General features: G+C 36.4%; 1 long non-coding RNA gene across 1 annotated transcript; it reads right to left on the bottom strand.

Moving 5' to 3' along the window:
• Positions 1–5,939: 5,939 nt before the first annotated feature.
• Positions 5,940–22,662, bottom strand: LOC309629474. The gene is made up of 2 exons (XR_014245089.1): positions 19,022–22,662; positions 5,940–9,222 (listed from the first exon to the last, which is right to left on the bottom strand). It is a non-coding gene; the product is annotated as an uncharacterized lncRNA (long non-coding RNA).
• Positions 22,663–22,932: the final 270 nt, after the last annotated feature.

Here is a 22,932-nt window from a genome sequence, read left to right as displayed (position 1 = left end):
ATTCTGTGCCCTGTGTGAGTTTTAGAGATTATTTCTCCTAATTCTTTCAGGTGGTTCTTTCCATGGCTTTGGATAGTTTTCTCAAATAAATGCAGCTTAATCAGTGCTTGGCACTCAGCTGAATCCTCAAGGGGGGACATGTCCTGATCTCCAGAGCTAACTCTGTGCAGTTCTTTTCTCTTGGACACTGCCCTGTGAACTCTAATCACATTGAGCTCTCTGGACCCTAAGATCTATTTTCTAAATGCAAGGAGACTACCTGGCTCCTCCTGAATCCCTCTTTTCTACCTCATTGCCTGGAACTCTTCAGACATTAGACTAGAGCAACTGTAAGGCTTAACCTCTTATTTCTCATATCAGGGATTGCTGTCCTTCATTGACTGATGTGCAAATATCTTTAGAACCATATTTTCATAATTTTATCTAGTATTTTAGTTGTTTCAGTTATGAGGGTCTATCTGGTCTTTTTCACTGCCTCTTGGTCACAGCAATAATCCTTCACAATGTCCAGTTAATTTTTTTTTTTTAATTGACGTATAGTTGCTTTACAGTGTTGTGCTGGCTCCTGCCGTGCAGCAAAGTGAACCAGACATATGTATACATATATCCCCTCCTTTTTGGATTTCCTTCCCATTTAGGTCACCACAAAGCACTGAGTTCCCCATGCTATACAGCAGGTACTCATTAGTTATCTATTTTATAACTAGTGGTGTATATATGTCAATCCCAATGTCCCAATTCATCCCACCCTCCCTTTCCCTCCCTGCTGATTACACGTTTGTTCTCTACATCTATGTCTCTATTTCTGTTCTGCAGAAATAGAGAACAGAATGGTCATCTGTACCATTTTTCTAGATTTTGCATATATGCATTAATATACGATATTTGTTTTTCTCTTTCTGGCCTACTTCACTCTGTATGACAGTCTCTAGCTCCATCCACGTCTCTACAAATGGCCCAGTTTTGTTCCTTTTTATGGCTGAGTAATATTCCATTGTATATATGTACCACATCTTTTTATCTATTCATCTTTCAATGGACATTTAGGTTGGTTCCATGTCCTGGCTATTGTTAATAGTGCTGCAATGAACGTTGGGTTGCATGTGTCTTTTTGAATTATGGTTTCCTCAGGGTATATAGTGGGCTTGCTGGGTCATATGATAGTTCTATTTTTAGTTTTTTAAGGAACCTCCATACTGTTCTCCATAATGGTTGTATCAATTTACATTCCCACCAAGAGTGCAAGAACGTCCTCTTTCCTCCACACCCTCTCCAGCATTTATTGTTTGTAGATTTTTTGATGATAGTCATTCTGACTGGTGTGAGGTGATACCTCATTGTAGTTTTGATTTGCATTTCTCTAATGATCAGTGATGTTGAGCATCTTTTCATGTATTTGTAGGCCATCTGTATGTCTTCTTTGGAGAAATGTCTATTTAGGTCTTCCTTAGGTAAGTGTATTCCTAGGTATTTTATTCTTTTTGTTACAATGGTAAATGGGATTGTTAACTTTATTTCTCTTTCTGATCTTTTGTTGTTAATGTATAAGAATGCAAGAGATTTCTGTGCATTAATTTTGTATACTGCAACTTTACCAAATTCATTGATTAGCTCTAGAAGTTTTCTGGTTGTATCTTTAGGATTTTCTATGTACAGTATCATGTCATCTGCAAACAGTGACAGCTTTACTTCTTCTTTTCCAATTTGTATTCCTTTTATTTCTTTTTCTTCTCTGATTGCTGTGGCTAGGACTTCCAATACTATGTTGAATAATAGTGGTGAGAGTGTACATCTTTGTTTTGTTCCTGATCTTAGAGGAAATGCTTTCAGTTTTTCAGCATTGAGAGTGATTGCTGTGGGTTTGTCATATATGGCTTTTATTATGTCGAGGTAGGTTCCCTCTATGCCCACTTTCTGGAGAGCTTTTTATCATGAATCGGTGTTGAATTTTGTCAAAAGATTTTTCTGCATCTATTGAGATGATCATATGGTTTTTATTCTTCAATTTGTTAATATGGTGCATCACATTGATTGATTTGCATATATTGAAGAATCCTTGCATCCCTGGGATAAATCCCACTTGATTATGATGTTTGATACTTTTAATGTTCTGTTGGATTCTATTTGCTAGTATTTTGTTGAGGATATTTTGCATCTATGTTCATCAGTGATATTGGTCTGTAATTTTCTTTTATGTGATACCTTTGTCTGGTTTTGGTATCAGGGTGATGGTGGCCTCATAGAATGAGCTTGAGAGTGTTCCTTCCTCTGTAATTTTTTGGAAGAGTTTGAGAAGGATTGGTGTTAGCTCTTCTCTAAATATTTGATAGAATTCACCTTTGAAGCCACATGGTCCTGTTCTTTTGTTTGCTGGAAGATTTTTATCACAGTTTCAATTTCATTACTTGTGATTGGTCTGTTTATATTTTCTATTTCTTCCTGGTTCAGTCTTGAAAGGTTGTACCTTTCTAAGAATTTGTCTACTTTTTCCAGGTAGTCCATTTTATTGGCATATAGTTGCTTCTAATAGTCTCTTATGATCCTTTGTATTTCTGGGGAGTCAGTTGTAATTTCTCCTTTTTCATTTCTCATTTTATTGATTTGAATCCTCTCCGTTTTTTTCTTGATGAGTATGGCTAAAGCTTTATCAATTTTGTTTATCTTCTCAAAGAACCAGCTTTTAGTTTCATTGATTTTTGTTATTGTTTTCTTCATTTCTATTTCATTTATTTCTGCTTTGACCTTTATGATTTCTTTCCTTTTCCTAACTTGGGGGTTTTGTTTGTTCTTCTTTCTCTTGTTGTTTTAGGAGTAAGGTTAGGTTGTTTACTTGAGATTTTTCTTGTTTCTTGAGGTAGAATTGTATTGATATAAACTTCCCTCTTAGAACTGCTTTTGCTGCATCCCATAGGTTTTGGATCATCATGTTTCATTGTCATTTGTTTCTATGTAGTTTTTTATTTCCTCTTTGGTTTCTTCAGTGATCTCTTAGTTATTTAGTAGCGTATTGTTTAACCTCCATGTGTTTGTGTTTTTTACAGTTTTTTTTCTGTAATTGATTTCTAATCTTATAGCATTGTGGTTGGAAAAGATGCTTGATACAGTTTTAATTTTCTTAAATTTACTGAGGTTTGTTTTGTGATCCAAGTTGTGATCCATCCTGGAGAATGTTCCTTGTGCATTTGCAAAGAAGGTGTATTCTGCTGCTTTCAGATGGAATGTCTTATAAATATCAATTAAATCTATCTGGTCTATTGTGTCACTTAAAGCTTGTGTTTCCTTATTAATTTTCCATTGGTGTAAGTGTGGTGTTAAAGTCCTGTTCATTTTTATGACCTTTATATAGCTTATTTTCTCATTAAAGTTATCTCTAATACTTATACTATTATGTAATGTTCCTCATTTTGATGCAACAAGACTCTGTAGTTTTATATGTATAATATGTATATAACACCAAGCTAGACCCTGGAAATACAACAGTGAATGAAATAAACATGTTTCCTTGGGGAACTGACAGCCTGAGAGATGGATATTAAACACATACAACCATGAGGAAATGAGTGTGAAATAGCAGGCAAGAGGATGTCTTGACCTGAATCCTAGCAAGACCACATACCGTGTAATTTAGAGCAGTTTGCTTAACCTCTTTAAATCTAAATTTTCCTCAGATGTAGCTGGGAATTATAATAGTACAGAACTGTACATAATATCTTACAGTGTTTTGTGAGCATTTAATGAGTTAATTTTTTATAAAGTAACAAGCATTGTGTCTGACACAAAGTAAATTATTAATGAATAGTTACACTATACTATGAAATAAAATTAAAGAGACATATGAGAACATATAGTGAGGCGTATATTTAGATAGAGTATAGACAAGCAGCAAGAATCAAGGTTTGAGAATCACAATGGAAAGGAAAACTTCTGGAAGATAATGTTGGAGATAACTTTTACTTCTTTCCATTCTCACTAAGAAAGTTTCCTTCCAGAACTCTTCTTGGTTTAGAATATTTTTAAGTTTGTTTTTTTTTTTTTTTTTTTTTGGCAAGGTTAAATATTTCTCTGTAGAGCTTAACTATTCTGTTTACACTCCTTACACAACAGTTACAGGAAATTATACACAGAGTTCAAAATAAGGTCCAGTTGATGCAAAAGAAAATGTCTAACCTCAGAATATGGAATGATTTGTAAATTGATTCTACTCAATTTTGGTGGAGGGGTCAAAAAACTTTGCCCTTAGATTCCAGAAGAAAATAAATTTCTTTTTAGAACTTGATGGTGACCTCTTCTAAATAAGAGGTCAACATCAAAGCACCCAACTAGCATCTGTGCTGTCCACCAATTATTTCATGAATATAAGTCACTTCCTCAAAGAACAAGTCCCCATCCTGAGATCAAGGTCTATATTTGAAACTTCTTTATGTCTCTCACAACACAAAATACAGCACTAAATGTATTAAATAGAAACTTTCCTTCAGTATTTTCCTTTAATTGGCACTTTCCTGATTCTCTCTCATTTTCAAATATTCATATTTGACTTAAATATTAGCACCTTGAAAAACTTTCCTTTACCCTATCTAGACAGGACTGATTCCACCTCAGGACACAGTGGCACATTCTCTGTTCCTCTCTATTGGTGTTTGCACTTTACCCTGTATTTGTGCACATGTCTTATTTACTGGTCTGCATGTTTCATTCTTACTTTCCTTACTTGTTTCTCAAGAACGTAAGAATGAAATGATATAATGCTTGCTTAACACTTGTTCTATATTTGTACTCAGTAGATTGTAGTTATTATTACTGATGGTAACAATAACAGATAAGTATATCAAGCTTGAATTGTCAATATATTTTAATCCAGTAGCCAGCATTTGCTTCTCTTCCCCCATCCCATAATTCTAAAGTGAGAGAAAGTGAAACATATAAAACAGTATCTCAATCCTATTCAAATTTGCCATTTGCTTTTAAATGTATTGTTCATAGATACCTATGGTATCTTCTACATGTATTTATCATTTAGCACACCGGGTTATTAAAAAAAAATCATTTAGAATAATAAAATTAATTAAATTTACTGTCCTTTGATAAAGACAATATTTCTAATCTACTATCAGAAATGCTTGCATTTTCAATTATTGTCATGGTTCTTTGCCACAAAAACACCACTCTCTTAACTAGCCTATGTTTTGTATTATAACATTTGGGAGAAGCCAGCAGACACCTTTATAGGGTTCAAATCTGTGACATGGGATTTTTAGTACCATGATGCATCTAAAGCCATTCTCTCATTGGTAATTGTACTATCTAGAAACAGTTTGTGCTATTGACTTCAACTTCTTGACAGGCTGATGGTAAAGCATAAGGGTCAGCCTGACTTAAAATATTTGATTCTGAGTCCTTGCTGGTATTTTCCTCATCAGAATAGCTTAACACATAAGGTGGTTGTGAAGAAGTGTAATATAAGCAAAAGGAGCTCTCCTCCAGAAAATTTTACATTTTGAACAATTTTTTTTTAAGTCACTCATTTTATTAATTAATTAATTATTTTATTTTTGGCTGCATTGGGTCTTCGTTGCTGTGCATGGGCTTTCTCTAGTTGCGGCAAGCGGGGGCTACTCTTCGTTGTGGTGCATGGGCTTCTCATTGCAGTGGCTTCTCTTGTTGCGGAGCACAGGCTCTAGGCACACGGGCTTCAGTAGTTGCGGCGCATGAGCTCAGTAGTTGTGGCTCGCGGGCTCTAGAGTGCAGGCTCAGCAATTGTGGTGCGTGGGCTTAGTTGCTCCACGGCATGTGGGATCTTCCTGGACCAGGGCTCGAACCCGTGTCCCCTGCATTGGCAGGCAGATTCTCAACCACTGTGCCACCAGGGAAGTCCCTTCAACATTTTTAAAAATCTTCCCAACTTTTAGTTACTGAATTCATAAGCTTTCTTTCTTAAAAAAAAAAAAAAAAAAAAAAAATTGAGAAGGAACTCTTACCCACACAGACAGCATCAGAAGAATATAAATACCCAAATACCCATATTTTCTGAGGGGTTACTATGTATACAATGACAACATTCTCCAAGTATAGGTCAGTCTCCCTCATGCCTCACTTTCAAAAGTTTTGACTTGAGATTCAACTTTAAGAGTTATAAGAGGCAACATACTTCACAAATTCCAGCTAAGTAAATTATAATTACAGTCCAGATTTCAATTAGGAAACTTCAGCATTGCTAAGCTGAGGAATGAAGCTTAAAGATACAATTAATATGAGCTTATATTAAAGGCTTTAGTGGAATTAATAAACTCTATAACAATAGATTATTACTCAATCTTGAACATAGACAACAGGCTCTTGCTGTCAATAACTAGCAAAGTAGCCTACTTTCTATTTGCTGCTTTTCAATAGTGGTATTTTATCAAATAAAACCCTGTAACCAATGTAATTATGAAGGACTTGGATAATTTTAATGGAAAATAAAGAAAAAAAGCACTTGGAATCCCACAGATTAAAGTTTCCATTTAACCCTCTAATATGAATAATGCAAGTACTGATTCTAAAGTAAACAGTATGAAAGAAAAGATAGTGGAAAAGGCAAAAGAGAATAATTAAGAAAAAAAAGATGCTTTTTTTTCAGAAAAACTAAGAAGGTATAGAGATAAAGGATGTTCAGAGGACAAGAAACAAAGACTGGATTTCAGCTAGAAAGGCAAGCATGACATATTGGCTACTTTTTTACCTGGGTCATTTCTTATCAATATAGAGATAAATTGGTTGATAAATTGAGAGGTTCCACTCAGTGACTTATTTTTTTGACAGAATTTATCCAAGCAATTCATTGACATAAATTCAAAGATCTGTCTTTATAAAAGTGCCAGCATTCTCAGTATTTCTGGTATTAATAAAATCATATTTTTCTCTACCCCCAAAACTGCCTTTCTCTGTGAATGTCAAATAACAAATGTAGCAGGCATATTGTTATTCCCCTGGACATTATCTTTTCGAATTAAAGATGGTTATTTTCCATCCTTCCTGTCAAATAACAATTTATGTTAGACTTCTTGTTGAATTTCTCTTTCCCTAACAATAATTTACTCCTTAAGAATTGCACTTTGAGGACTAATTGAGTGTGTTAAAAAAATGCTATTTACTTATGAAGTCTTTGGAAATAAAGCATATGGATAAAGTAAGCTAAAACTAAAGTCTTCTTGCCTGCCTCCTCTGTCCTTGCCCAACCCCAAAATCCCCACTCCTGCACAACAAATATTAACAAATTCAAAAGACCTGAGCCATGTGTATGATTCTTGTCCTAGTTTGGGTTACTCTAAAAGCAGAACCTCAGCTAAAGATTAGAGTGAAAAGGGGAGGTGAAGAAAACAGTGATATGGATTAGGAAGACAAGAAAGAGACAGCAGCCAACAAAGCATAAATCTCTAAGCCCAGTGAAGGCAATCCCGGTGGAGCAACTCTGAGAATCAGCATATAACACACACCTCCCAAGGGACTGGCTCAAACTGATATAACATAATAACCAGACTGGTAGTTTAAACATCACACATTTATCTTTTGCAGTTCTGGAGGCCAGGAAGTCCAATGTCAAGGTTCAGGCAGGGTTCAGTTTCCGGTGAGAGCTGTCTTCCTGGCTTGCAGATGGCTACTCTGTCCTCACATGGCCTTTCATCTGAGCACAAGCTGAGAGAGATCTCTGGTGTCACTTCCTCCTTCTATAAGAGCACTGGTCTATCACATTAGGTCCCCACACTTAACAACCTCACTTAACTTCTATCACCTCCTCACAGGTCCCATCTCCAAATACAGTCACTTTGGAAATTAAGGCTTCAACATCATGAAGTTTGAAAGGACAAACATGTGGTCCATAATAGGATCTGAAGTATTTGCACACATATTCCCATCACTCTGGTACTTTTGGACTACTGCATGGGTGAACAAAGGGGTCCTCTGATAAAATGTACATATTCTAGAAGTGGGGCAGATATACACTGAGTGATAAATATAAGGGAATGTGAGTGAGACATCAACAGCAACTGCTTTACTTCTTTAATTAATGTTTTCTGAATAGCTTCCTCTAAGTTATCCATTTAAATTAATTTAGCTGTGTAGCTAGGAACTCAGAAATTCTGCCTTCACTTCAAATCACCAATGGAAATGTGCAACAAGGATCAGTTTTTACTGAATTAGTTTATCTTATACTCTTATTTTTCTTAATTATTTGTATTTTCTTCCTTTTGTCTCAAAATGAGACAAGCATGGACCCTAGAATTGAGAATAAGTTTCAAATTTTGATTTATTTATGAGAAAATAAGAAATCGTTTTCATTTACACATATTTTCAAAGTGCTTCTTAATTTTCACTGCACCTTTATTGCTCTCTGTATTGAATTTCCCAACACTTTAAAATCAAAACTGTCATTTTGAGCCCTATACCTCAGCATCTTGTTCTTGCATAATATGATCCTTTGTAGTTATGGTTGTTTAGAAAATTTTCTTTTTAAAATTCACAGGGAGAAATGGTAAGTTAGCAATATAAATTTATTTGTGCTCCTTCCTGAGACCACACTAAAATAATAGTGATTTTTATATATAGAAGAACACTATTTTTATATCAACGTATGCGTGTGTACGTATATAAACACTTATATATTCCCAACATAAATAGAAAAGTTAGGGGCATTAGCAAAGGAGATATTTCAAGAAGTTTCTGAATGATAAAAGGTAGATAGAGGAGTAGCTATGATTGTCACGGGAAACTGGAAACAAAAGGTTAAATTTCACAGAGGAGTTTGCCTCACACACAGAAGGCAATGACAACAGGAAAGGGATCACTTTTTAATGCAGAAGCTGATTGAGTTTCAGGATTCATAGGGAGCTGATGGGAAACATATTTGGATAGAAAGTTTAAATGAAGTTAAGGATGTATTTCTTGGGCATAATGCAATGAAACAAACAAGTAGAATTAAAAATGATAGAATCATGGATGTGATCACTGCTCTGCATGACCCATATTCATATAATCAAAGTAATTGTCAGCATTCTATTGACATACCACTTTTAGAATTCACCTGAAGACATGGAAGTGAAAACATACTTATGATTATACAGAATGCAAGTGTCACCAAACTGGAGAGGACAGGAGTTCAGAGGTGGGAAATTGGGAAAACCACCAGGAGTGGAGGGGTGCTGGTATCCTCATTTCACAGAGTGGGGAATGGAACGACTCCATCTGTATTGACAGAAAAGGATAAATGTGTTAGGAATTTATTAAGAAATACATTCTTTAATACAATTCCATAATATCATATCTATTAATTCCAAAATCTTAAAAGCTCTGAAAATCAGAAGTTTGCTTTCCTCTAAATCAACTGGCTGCAAAATTTTACTTGATCTTAACTCACTTGGTGATATGATCAAAATAACATGAAGCTATTTACAGCTTTTCTTTATCACATTTATTAAGAAGGGCTATACTTTTTGCTATAGAAATATTAACAGTTTTAATTGCAGGGATTGCTCCAAACTCTGCAAGGAGGATCATATAATATATAATATCTATACAGTAACAATTTTCTTAAATATGAAAAGTTATGAATTCCAGAATGCAAATGACCCCAAAGGTTTTGAATGAGATGATGTACAGGTATAAAAAAATAAGGATTGGGGCTTCCCTGGTGGCGCAGTGGTTGAGAATCTGCCTGCCAATGCAGGGGACACGGGTTCGAGCCCTGGTCTGGGAAGATCCCACATGCCGCGGAGCAACTAGGCCCGTGAGCCACAATTACTGAGCCTGCGCATCTGGAGCCTGTGCTCCGCAATAAGAGAGGACGCGATAGTGAGAGACCCGCGCACCGCGATGAAGAGTGGCCCCCGCTTGCCACAACTAGAGAAAGCCCTCGCACAGAAACGAAGACCCAACACAGCCAAAATAAATAAATAAATAATTAATTAATTTAAAAAAAAAAAAAGAATACTTTAAAAAAAAAAAAAAATAAGGATTTATATGGGAAAAACAAATGCCAAATTTAAGACGTGGTTATCTTTGAGGGGGAAGAAAGGGAGAATGTTATTGTTAGGTTTATACAGAAGACCTCAACGTATTGTCAATATTTTATTTCTGAAGCTGGGTAGTAGTTGTATATGTATTTGTTATACTAATTTGTAGTCTCTTTTCCATATCTTTAAACTTCATAATGATAAAAAATGTAGCCAAAAGAGAAATTAAAATAGTGATATAGCTATATTGGAAGTGCATGAAAAGAGGAAATGAGAAGGTGGTTTAAATGTGCTAAATCTATTCTGGTCATAGCAGGAAGACCATAGAAAATGAATACATTTTCATAAATCAAAAAGCAGCTCCAATGCAATCCCCATCAAATTACCAATGGCATTTTTTACAGAACTAGGACAAAAAATCTTAAAATTTGTATGGAAACACAAAAGACCCCGAATAGCCAAAGCAGTCTGGTGGGAAAAAAACGGAGCTGGAGGAATCAGACTCCCTGACTTCATACTATACTACAAAGCTACAGTAATTAAGACAATAGGGTACTGGCACAAAAACAGAAATATAGATCAATGGAACAGGATAGAATGCCCAGAGGTAAACCCATGCACCTATGGTCAACTAATCTATGACAAAGGGGGCAAGGATATACAATGGAGAAAAGGCAGTCTCTTCAATAAGTGATACTGGAAAAACTGGACAGCTACAGGTAAATAAATGAAATTAGAACACTCCCTAAAATTATACACAAAAATAAACTCAAAATAGATTAGACCTAAATGTAAGACCGGACACTATAAAACTCTTAGAGGAAAACATAGGAAGAACACTCTTTGACATAAATCACAGCAAGATCTTTTTTGATACACCTCCTAGAGTAATGGAAATAAAAACAAAAATAAACAAATGGGACCTAATGAAACTTCAAAGCTTTTGCACAGCAAAGGAAACCATAAACAAGACAAAAAGACAACCCTCAGAATGGGAGAAAATTTTTGCAAACGAATCGACCAACAAAGGATTAATTTCCAAAATATATAAACAGCTCATGCAGCTCAATATTAAAAAAACAAACAACCCAATCCAAAAATGGGCCAAAAACCTAAATAGACATTTCTCCAAAGAAGACATACAGATAGCCAAGAAGCACATGAAAAGCTGCTCAACAACACTAATTATTAGAGAAATGCAAATCAAAACTACAATGAGGTACCATCTCACACCAGTTAGATTGGGCATCATCAGAAAATCTACAAACAACAAATGCTGGAAAGGGTGTGGAGAAAAGGGAACCCTCTTGCACTGTTGGTGGGAATGTAAATGGATACAGCCACTATGGAGAACAGTAAGCAGGTTCCTTAAAAAATTAAAAATAAAATTACCGTATGATCCAGCAATCCCACTACTGGGCATATACCCAGAGAAAACCGTAATTCAAAAAGACACATGCACCCTAATGTTCATTGCAGCACTATTTACAATAGCCAGGTCATGGAAACAACCTAAATGCCCATCGACAGACGAATGGATAAAGAAGATGTGGTGCATATATACAATGGAATATTACTCAGCCATAAAAAGGAATGAAATTGGGTCATTTGTAGAGACGTGGATGGATCTAGAGACTGTCATAGAGAGCGAAGTAAGTCAGAAAGAGAAAAACAAATATCGCATATTAACGCATATATGTGGAACCTAGAAAAATGGTACAGATGAACCGGTTTGCAGAGCAGAAATTGAGACACAGATGTAGAGAACAAACGTATGGACACCAAGGGGGGAAAGCGGCTGGGGGGTTGGGGTGGGTGTGTGACGAATTGGGCGATTGGGATTGACATGTATACACAGATGTGTATAAAATTGATGACTAATAAGAACCTCTGTATAAAAATAAATAAAATAAAATATAAAAATAAAAAAAAGCAGCTTGGGGGCTTCCCTGGTGGCACAGTGGTTGAGAATCTGCCTGCCAATGCAGGGGACACGGGTTCGAGCCCTGGTCTGGGAAGATCCCACATGCCGCGGAGCAACTGGGCCCGTGAGCCACAACTACTGAGCCTGAGCGTCTGGAGCCTCTGCTCCGCAACAAGAGAGGCCGCGATAGTGAGAGGCCCATGCACCACGATGAAGAGTGGCCCCCACTTGCCGCAACTGGAGAAAGCCCTCGCACAGAAACGAAGACCCAACACAGCCAAAAATAAAAATAATAAATAAATAATAAAATTAAAAAAAAAAAAAAGCAGCTGTACATGCATATTATTTAGAGACATGGAGATAACTAATATAATAAACAACAAAAATAAGATAGAAGTCATTGCCTTGGACTCCCTGGTGGCACAGAGGTTGAGAATCTGCCTGCAAATGCAGGGGACACAGGTTCGAACCCTGATCCAGGAAGATCCCACATGCCGCGGAGCAACTAAGCCCAAGTGCCACAGCTACTGAGCCTGCACTCTAGAGCCCATGAGCCATAACTACTGAACCCATGTGACAACTACTGAAGCCCACGCACCTAGAACCCGTGCTCCACAAGAGAAGCCACTGCAATGAGAAGCCCACGCACCACAATGAAGAGTAACCCCCGTTCACTGCAACTAGAGAAAGCCAGTGTGCAGCAACAAAGACCCAACAATGAAGACCCAATGCAGCCAAAAATAAATAATTAAATTAATTAATAAAAAAAAAAAAAAGCCATTTCCTTTAGGAAATGCGAGTGGGACTGGGGCAGAGTGCTGTTGCTTTTAAATATGTCCATACATTACTTTGATGGTAATTTTAAAAATCAATGAACATTGATGCATTTTAAAGAGATTATATGGATGAATAACATCAGTTTTTGTTTTTATAAAACAATTTCTGCTCTTTTATAATAAAATGGTGTCTATTAGAGGGTTATTGTGATTTAAGAAAAATTATTATTGTAAGAATAAAATGGAGTAGTGAATGTGAAATTGCTGTGTAACCTGTAAATCATTATATATGTAGATGTACATACATGTATATAATAGCAAATAAGAGTACTTGCAAATAAAATACAAATTCCTCCTACTTAATAAAACATAAGCTCCTTCAATGTAGAAACACTCTTTAATATACTACATGAAACTTGTATAATCTTGGTTACCACTAAACATTACTAAAAATACATATAAATATTATCACAGAGCCTTTTGGTGGTGGATACATCTTTCCAATTGTTGTCATTGTTGCTCTCCTTTTCCTTAATCATTAAGAATCGTCAAACTTCTTCCAAATCATCACTTCCAGGGCTTGCTACCTTCTCACTCATAAAATCTTCAGCAGAATTAACATTAATTTGAACTTTACATTTCGGGGACCCTCTATGTTATGATTTCAAAAATATATAAAAACAAAATTAGGCATTGTACCATTCTGCATTGTCTCCCAAGGGACAATGTCTCTTTTATGGCTCAGTGCTTGATATATCATTGACCTGGAATACCTCTATTTCCCTCCACTTCTTCTTAACCAAAAGCTCCAAGGCCCAGATCAAATGCCTTGATCACTCTAAGGAATTTGTTTAGAGGTTTGTTCTAATTTGAAACAAAGAGAAGAAAACCTTACTTGGTCTTTGAAGCCCGTGCCCAAGAATACCCACAGTAAAATAGGTGTTAGAGGACAATTATAACGTATCACTTATTGGCTCACTCATTCATTCATTCAGTCAGTCAAAAAATATCTCAGAGCAACTACATTGTGCCAGAAATAACAATATTTCACTTTCCATGTTTCTAAAAGAAAGTAGAATATGCCTCACTGTAGAAACAGCCAAATCCTATTACTAGGGTCAAATCATAGATTCATAAAAATAGTAAATATCTTAGTTTTAGAATTTTAGCTATGATCTAACAGAAGATGAGAAGCAGTGCATTGAAACTAAAGGCCACAGACTCAGAGAAAAGGAAGCTGCTGCTGCATTTTGACCATAGAGCATAGACTTGACCTTCCTGATCAATTCTTTCCCTTTCTGGAGATTTTTAAAATTATGGGCAAAACATGAAAATTATCCTCTTAACAAACTTTTAATTGTACAATACTGTACTGTTGACTATAGGCACAATGTTGTACAGCAGATCTCTAGAATTTAATCATCTTGCTTCACTGAAACTTTATACCTTTTGAATATTCATGTTCTTGAAGATCTTTGAGCTGAAGCACAAGTTTATAGTATCAAAAAGGTTAAGTATTAAAAACAAATAGCATTTTTAGCTTTCTGGAAATATTTCTTCTGAGTAATCACATTCAGTATTAGTTGTGAACATCATAGAAAATACATTTTCATCTATGAATTATACAATGGCTAGTACTACCTTGGTTTTCTCTGTATCTCTTGCCATATTTGCTTGGGAACATGACACTATTAGGTCCTCATTTAATTCTTTCCCTAATGGAAGGAGAAAAGAGAAATAAAATTTTCCTCTTCTGTGTCTTGAGGTCCATATCCCAAACCTGGCTCTATTTCCTATAATTATCCATTGAAACAAGAATACTGGTGAAGATTTCAAGTTACTATTAATAATTTTAAATAATCTGATTAAGAGAAATGGGTTTTGGGGGGCGTGGTCATTTTAATTCAGCTTTCTCTTTCCTCTTTTATTTTTGTTTCTCTTCCAGTTTTATTGAGATTTAATTAACACACAGAACTGTATAAGTTTAAAGTATACAGCATAATGATTTAACTTACATATGTTGACTGAAAAAAATGCACAACGTGAAAGTCGTGAGTTAAATTTTATTTGGGGCAAAATGAAGACTACAGCCCGGGAGACAGCACTTCAGATAGCTCCAAAGAGGTACTGGGGGAGGGTCAGTATGTATGTGATATTGGTGAAAGGGGAGTACATGCAATCAAGCACATATTTTTTGCAGAAGTTTGCTGCTAGTCTTGGGAAGTTTACTGCTAGTCACGGGGAGCAGACGTCACCATGAAAGATTTTAGTGCTTTTCTAGATCGAGGAGATGCAAGAACTGGGCTCATAAAACAGTCTTCTGAAAATATCTAACTACCTGAAAACCTGTTCTGCCAGTAATTTAATCCTTGTAGAGATGGATGGCAAGTGCCAATAGCAAGTGTCAATTTGTAGGTGACGCATACATCATGAAATAATTACCAGAAGAGTTGACATCCATCATCTCATATAGATACAAAATTAAAGAAACAGAAAAAGATTTTCCTGTGATAAGATTCACTCTCAAGAATTTTCATGTATAATATACAGCAGTATTAATTATATTTATCATGTTGTACATTACATCCTTAGCACTTATTTGTCTTATAACTGGAAATTTGTACCTTTCGACTGACTTCATCCACTTCCCCTCTCCCCTCTCTTTCCTCTTTGAACATTTCATCTTTGACCTTTCTCCTCAATATTTAAAGAATGACAATAATAGTCTGGCTCTTTAATGAATAAGTGTGAGTAAATTAATTGGTTCATTTTCACGATTAAGAAATAAAAGACTATGTCTAAGCAGATCCTTTGGTCTAGTTCATCTTTGTAAATGCCTTAATTTTTAGCATGTGAACACAAAAATATACTAAGTCTTCACATTTCCATAGATAGATGATGGATTGATAGATAGACAGATACACAGATAGATAGATAGATAGATAAATAGATAGATAAACAGACATAGGAAGGAAGGAAAAGGATGAAGAAGGAAGGAAGGAAGAAAGAGAGGGCAGAAGATACTAATAACCATCATTCAATCGCCCTACCAATTCCATGGTTCCTTATTTAAATTTTAGTACCTAATTGTCCCCATGTTTCAGCCTTCTCAGTGTTTTCAAGCAATTCTTAAATTATTTCTCATTTTTCCCCCTATTTTGTCATTCTGACTACAGGACTATTATCTAACTCCAACTTTCTCCTGCTTATGTATCACGACACTCACCTTTGCAGTCCTACCTTTTGAATAGAGCCATATCCTTTTCTAACATAACTAATCTAGAGAAATCTCTCTTTTTTTAATAATTTTAAAATCTCACTGCCTACGTATCTTATTATTAAGGAACACTTAAAATAATTACTTTAATGCAAGATGGTATATAAAAGAAAACCTCATGATAACTATATATCTGTAACTACATATTAAATTTACTTATATATATACAGCGTTATATAATCACCAAAGTGTACAAAGTGCAGATACATGATCATGTAGCATCTGATGGCTGCCCTTATGCTGAAAAGAGTGTTTTCAGAAATAATTTCCTGCCACATTCCTGACTGTATTTGCAGCCTGAGTTGATCCCCTTCCCTGCTGTTCTCTGATCTGCCCCTGGGTTACTAACAGCCCCAACAGACAGACTGGCTCGTGCTACCTGCTGCTCAGACACAGATTAACTCACTACCAGCCATATGGGCTAGCGACTTCAAAAATTCCTCTCCTTTTGCTTTGGGCTCTTGGGAAAGTTAATGGATAGTTTTCTGGTGGAGAGAAAAACAACCTGGTGGTGTGCAGGCTGGGCAGTAATCACCTGCACTCGACACAATTGGCACGTCCATCTGCCTTTCGGCCGCTATTTGTGTGAAGGGAATGGATTACTGCCTTTGGTGCTACTCCTGTGTGTCAGCCACTGCCATTTGCCTCAATTAGAAAGTCAAATGATTAAGCACCTAATTCATATTTATATTATTTACAATGATTACTCAATGCATCCATTGTTAAAGGGGGTCTCAAAATATTTCTAGAGTTAAAAAATATATAAATTATTTTGATCTATTTGGCAAGTGTATTCAAACAAAGATGCTTAGTTTTAAATGTAGTAAGTAAATGCTCTAACAAATAATGTATTGAAGTTGAAAGATCATAGTCTCTAAGTTTTCTGATTTGGGTCCATTGTGACTTAATTCCCTTTCCGTGCCTTATTTCCCTCTGAAATATCTAAATTTGTGAAAGTATGTTGTAAACTGTACCAAAGCATAATTATAAAATACCTTTGTTTAATCATAAAATATAGTTGTTAAGTATTGCCTTTCTGGAATTCAAAAGCAGAGGCTACCAAGGAAACTTTATTCTAAATATCAAAAGTATTAAATATTTTTCATTAGCAAGAAATCAATAATATGATCATAATGTTAACAAATCCAAGTGTTTAGCATTGCATCATTCTTCAGTTCATCTTGATCCCTGTTCCCCCCAAAATAGCCTTTCATTGGTTTTACAGATAGAATAATGAAAATCAAATAATTGGCCTTAGAATTAATAACTAATAAAAAATGTTTTATTTTATGAAAAGTTTTTTTCCACTATAGAGGCATAACTTTCTCAACCTTTTGGTAATGTAATAACTATAATATAAAGCAAGACATTTAATATTTAGTCATTTTTGTGGAGATAATTTAGAATGATATAAATAATTAAATTATTTCTAATGGTTTTCTTTCCTTCATTAAATCTCTGATTTCTTAGACTTAGAATCCCCTGAAGGATTTTTTTTTTAATGAATAAAAATTCTGTTCTATTAATAAAATAATCTAACAGCTTAAATATTTTTGCAAGAAAATATGATATATAAAAAATTGTGCTTTCAATTATTTTTTTCTCAAGTTTTATTTTATTTTTTATTTGAATTTGCTGGTTATTAAGGCTTTGTGGAAGTAACATTAATATTAATTTGGTATTTATTTCCATAGGCAAAAATAATATCAAAACATTTTTATTTGTTATATATAATTTTTTCTATATTATGTGTTGTGTGATGCTTATTTGATTGTATACATATGTGTGTACACATGTGTATGTGTGTCTTTAACAATATACCTTTGGCCAGGTTCATAGTACTTTAAAAAACTGGTATATACTCAAAATAAATCATGCATTCTTTCTAATGAGATTGTATTTTACTATTCTTCCTACTCTTTACTTTTAAATATTTAAAAAAGATGGGCTATACATCTTAATTGACTTTGTATACCACTGTCTATCAGAATTTCACTTTATTAATTACAATATGAATTTTTATTATTATATGATTGAATGGGAGAAACCAAAAATAAAGGAGAATTTTGTGTTCTCTTCCTATTAAAATATGATGAGTTATTACACTTGCTTGGTGCATTACAAATTAGAACAAGTGAATAAATTGGTGAGAGAATAAATGAACTGTAAATTCTTATGAAGGACAGAGCATAGCTAATATTTTGAACAGTAACCCCAGCTAAAATTTATTGGGTCCGGTATTTATTTTAAACTATGCATAATATTTCCACTAAATTGCAAGAAGATTTGGGACAAAATTTGAAATTGGTCATTGACTATATATTATTTTTAAGCAATCTTAATATTCAAAAATAGTCCACAACTTCTTGTTGGACAGGATTAAATGCATGCATTTTTCTCTGCTCCTCCTTAATAAATACAACTATAAACCCTAGAAATAATGTAAGAAGCTACCAAAGGAGAATGCTGAAAGGTGGTAAGAGGAAAGCCAAATAATTTGGTAACCCAGGACTGGTGGAGCAACTTAATGAGATGAAGGTTTATGACTGCCCCTGACACACACACATACACTGGAAGTGGACCCAGAAGTTTCCCAATCCCCAATCAAGCAACAGCAAAGTAAGTGGAAGCAAAATTTCTACACTTCATCTGAAGTGGTAAAATGTTGATACCAGTAGATTATTATAAGTCACATATGTATACTATTATACCCAGAGCAACCAATATAAAAACTATATAAAGAAACACATTCAAATACACTATCACATGTAAATGGAGAAAATCCAGCTAAAATTTGGTTGAGCTGGGATTTGAACCTAGGAAATCTAGCTTCAGAGCTGTGCTCTTGACTTCTGTCCTACATTTTCTCTCAGTAGTTAGACACCACATATCTGTAGAAATGAATAAAATAGCTAATACTATTGTCCACAAATCAGACACAAAATTAAATCATTGTCATGCATTAGTTTACTTAATTCAAACAATACTCCCATAGGACAGTTATATTTATCCCCATTTTACAAGTAAATAGTTGGAGCATTGAGAATTTACTTGCCCATATTGATGCTGAAAACTCGATCTCTGTGCACTGGTGATGAATTGAATCACGAAGACAGAGTTTTGTGTGAAGTAGAAAAGAATAGCTTTATTGCTTTGCCAGGCAAAGGGGGACACAACAGGCTCATGCCCTTCAAAAACTGTGTGTCTCAACCAGAGGGAATTTGGCAATAAATGTTATAGCAGTTGTTTAAGGGCAGGGTTGCTGATAAGGATCAGGGTGTGTGCAGGGCCTGCATTCCTTTAATCTGTCCTCAGGCAATCTCCTGATAAACGTCTGTGGTTCCTCTAATGTGGCCTCAGGTGGTCTCCTAATCATCTCTGAAGAATGCTTCATCAAGTAGTTAGCATCTTCCATTTGTTGGGGGTTTAGTTCTGCAGAAGAACTCAAAGACATTATGTGTATCCCTTGAGGCGGAACCAGGACTCTGCCCCAAGGCTGCACTATTGTTTCTTGATTCCTCCTCCTTTGCCTCTGCATCCCCTCCTTTCCCTTATTAGCAACTGTTTGAACCTGCCCTTTGGAACTCAAGGAAGGTCATGGAGGCTGGAGTCTATTTCTTACAAACAAGAAACTTCCATGCCCAACAGGGTCCTGCTTGGTTTCAGTATTGACACAACTATTAAATAGAAGAATCATGGATTTTAACTCAGTTTGATTCTAGTGTTCACATACTTACCTACTGTGCATGTTGCCTCCCGAACAGGGACTATTTTTGGTAAGAAAGCATATCTAAAACAAACATGGCTATCACCTATCCTACTGTTTGGGTTTTGTAATGGTTAATTTTATGTGTCAACTTGACTGGTCTAAGGAAATACCCAGATAGCTTGTAAAACGTTATTTCTGGGTATGTCTGTGAAGGTGTCTACCAAAGAGATTAGAATTTGAATCAGTAGACTGAGTAAAGAAGACCCCCCTCACCAATGTGGGTGGGCATCACCCATTGAGGGCCTGAAGAAAACAAAAAGGCAGAAAAAGGACAAGTTCACCCTCTGTTTGAACCTAGACACCCATCTTCTGCCTTCAGACTCAGGCTTTTGGACTCAGATCCAGACATCAAAACCACCTCCCCCAACCCCTGACTCATTTTCAACCCTTCAGGCTCAAACTAAATTACACCACTGGCTTTCCTGGTTCATCGGTTTGTAGATGGCAGATCATGGGATTTCTCGGCATCCATAACCATGTGAATCAACTGCTGTAATAAAATACTTCTCTCGCTCTCTCTCTCCACATATGTATATATATCCTATTGTTTCTGTTTCTTTGGAGAACTCTAATACAAGCTTATAATTACCCAGAAGCTGGAATGAAACAGCAACATATAAATTCTAAGAAAAGCAAAGTGAGCTTATTAGGAATTCAGTTTTTGCTTCATGTCTAAAAATTATTATTAACCTACCACTTGAACTTGGTCAGTTATCTATTGGCTCTCAAGGCATTTTTACTTTGGCTTATTGACTAATTCTTTAGGTTAAAAAAAAAAAAAACTGCATTTTCTGATTTAAATGAGAAACCCAGATCATTTTCTCTTTGGAAATCTTTTGTCACTTTCCAGCAGATTTGAAAACAGCTTGCTAAAGAGCTGACTGCCCTAACAGTTTACTCTGGAGCACACTGTTGTTAGCTCCTTAAACTATCTCCCCTGGTCCCTTTATGCCTCTTTTGTGCCTGGACCTTCATGAAATTAGATCACAAGGTCTTAGTGGTATCCCAAGATCGACTCCATTCTTGTGTGCCAAAGGGACAAGCCAGATAACAAAAAGAGTATTTGAGTTTTTGCTCTTAAAGTATTCAAAAAGAGTCAATACTAGTGTGTGAACAAATTAACAAGAAAGTTAAATGTTTTTATTTGGTTAAAATACAGTTATCTATTTTAGTCTATCTTTGTTGTGATAAAAGAATTCAAGTAAATACAACCTGAATTTGAGCTTCATGCATTTATATAGGAAGCTATGGATGTAAGGAGGGAAGAAAGACCACATAAAATCCATAATACAAGACATTTATGACTTAAAGAACATGTTGTTAAGATGTTGAAATCCTATAACATTTTTAAGAGGAGAAAGCTGCTCAGATTAACAATAATTAAAATACAGCAAAATTGTGAGGTATAAATCTCTCATCACCTTTTATAACCTTGTATTATAAAACATTTTCAATCACAGTCAACAGCCAAGAAAACACTTCAATGAAAGACTTTCACTGGTCAGCTCAGCTTGGGTTACTAGACAGGTCAGCTGGTAGTGTCCATGAGCAGGTGTGGCTTGCTGTCTGGGTCTCCAGTTAGGCGAGGCCACTGCCTATGCTCTGAAGTCAGGACTGACTAGACTCTGAATTCAAGTGAGTCTGCTGCATGAGCTCCCTGATCGGGTGGAGCTGCTGGCTATGCTCTGTGGTCAGATGGAGCCACTCACTATGTTCTGCAATCACTTCTGGTCAGTCAAGATCACAGGCTGCGTTCCCTTGCAGGGTGGTGCCACTGGTTGGTTGCTATTGGGCAGGGCTATGGTCTGGGCTCCACAATTGCTCCTGGGTTGGGGTGGCGGGGATGGAGGTGGGGTATCAGGTTATGCTCCATAACCAGATAGTGCTGCTGGATGGACTCTGTGTTCAGGTGGGACCGAAGGTAGAGCTTCATGTGGCTTCAGGCTGTTCTCTTCTGTTAGGTGGAGCTGCAGGCTATGCCCTGTAGTTGGGTGGGGTCGCAAGCTGGGCTTCTTAATTACAGTAGACCTCTGACTGTGCTCCACTATTGTGCAAGGTCACTGGCTGGGTTCTCTGGTAAAGAAGGGTCTCCAGGTGTATCCCCCGGCTGTATCACACAGAGACTATGCTCTGTGAGTGGAGTCACTGTCTGGGCTTCTTGTCTAGGAGAGGCCACAGGCTGTGCTCAGCAACCAGTCAAGGTCATAGGCTGGGTTTTGCTACAGTGCAATATCATCAGCTGGGCTATGAGGCTACCCAGTATCACTGTCCAAGCCTCCTGGCTATGCAGGGCCAGAGGCTATATTTAACGGTTGGGCAGGGCTGCTGGCTTGGCTCTTGGTCCAAGTGGAGCTTTAGGATGGGCTCTGGGGCTACCTGGGCTCTCTAGCCAGGTTTCCTGGTTGGGTGGGACTGAAGGCTATTCTCAGCAGTTGGACAGGACTGTGAATTGCTTTCCTGCCCAGGCGAACCATTAGAACAAGCTCCATGTCTGGGGGCTCAAATCAGGAAGAACTGCCAATTTTGCTCCCTGGCCAGATGTTCTCACTGTCTGGGCTCTGCAGATAGGAGCCACTGCTGCAAGCAGGAATGCAGTGAGCCAAGATCTGAGCCCTGATTGGGATTGACATATGTACACTAATATGTATAAAATGGATAGCTAATAAGAACCTGCTGTATAAAAAAATAAATTAAATAAAATTCCAAAAAATTCCAAAAAATAGTAAAAAATTAAAATTAAAAAAAAAAAAAATATATATATATATATATATATCTGACCCTTGATTGCTCTAAGACCCATCTCCCTTCTTCATCTCTATCTGATCCCCAGTTTTCAAACTCTGCAGATTCCCCCAGTAGTTCCCATGAGACCTGAGTGGGCTCCCCAAGAAGCATCCCACAATACTGGGGGAGCTGGATGTACACACTGGGCTCTCTTTTTGCCACTGGAGAAACTACAGGCTTAGGGGGGGTCTTCTTGGTGCTGTGCTGTGCCAGCTAGGGGAAGGAGTAATGCAGTCAGAGTATAACCGCTTCTCTTATGCTTCTAATGTAGTCCTTCTCAGTCTCAGGTCCAGGGGGAGGGCTTCGGCCTCATCTCCAAGTTCTGGAATTTTCACAGTGATGTATTATCTATGAATAGTTGCTAGTGTGTCTTGTGAGAGGGACTGAAGTCAGGAATGACCTATGTTGCTGTC

The sequence above is a fragment of the Balaenoptera borealis genome (assembly GCF_965194805.1).
Source record: "Balaenoptera borealis genome assembly, chromosome: 5".
In the NCBI taxonomy this organism is placed as follows: domain Eukaryota; kingdom Metazoa; phylum Chordata; class Mammalia; order Artiodactyla; family Balaenopteridae; genus Balaenoptera; species Balaenoptera borealis.
Note: the sequence above shows the minus strand (reverse complement) of the source record. Positions and strands in the feature narration are given on the sequence as shown.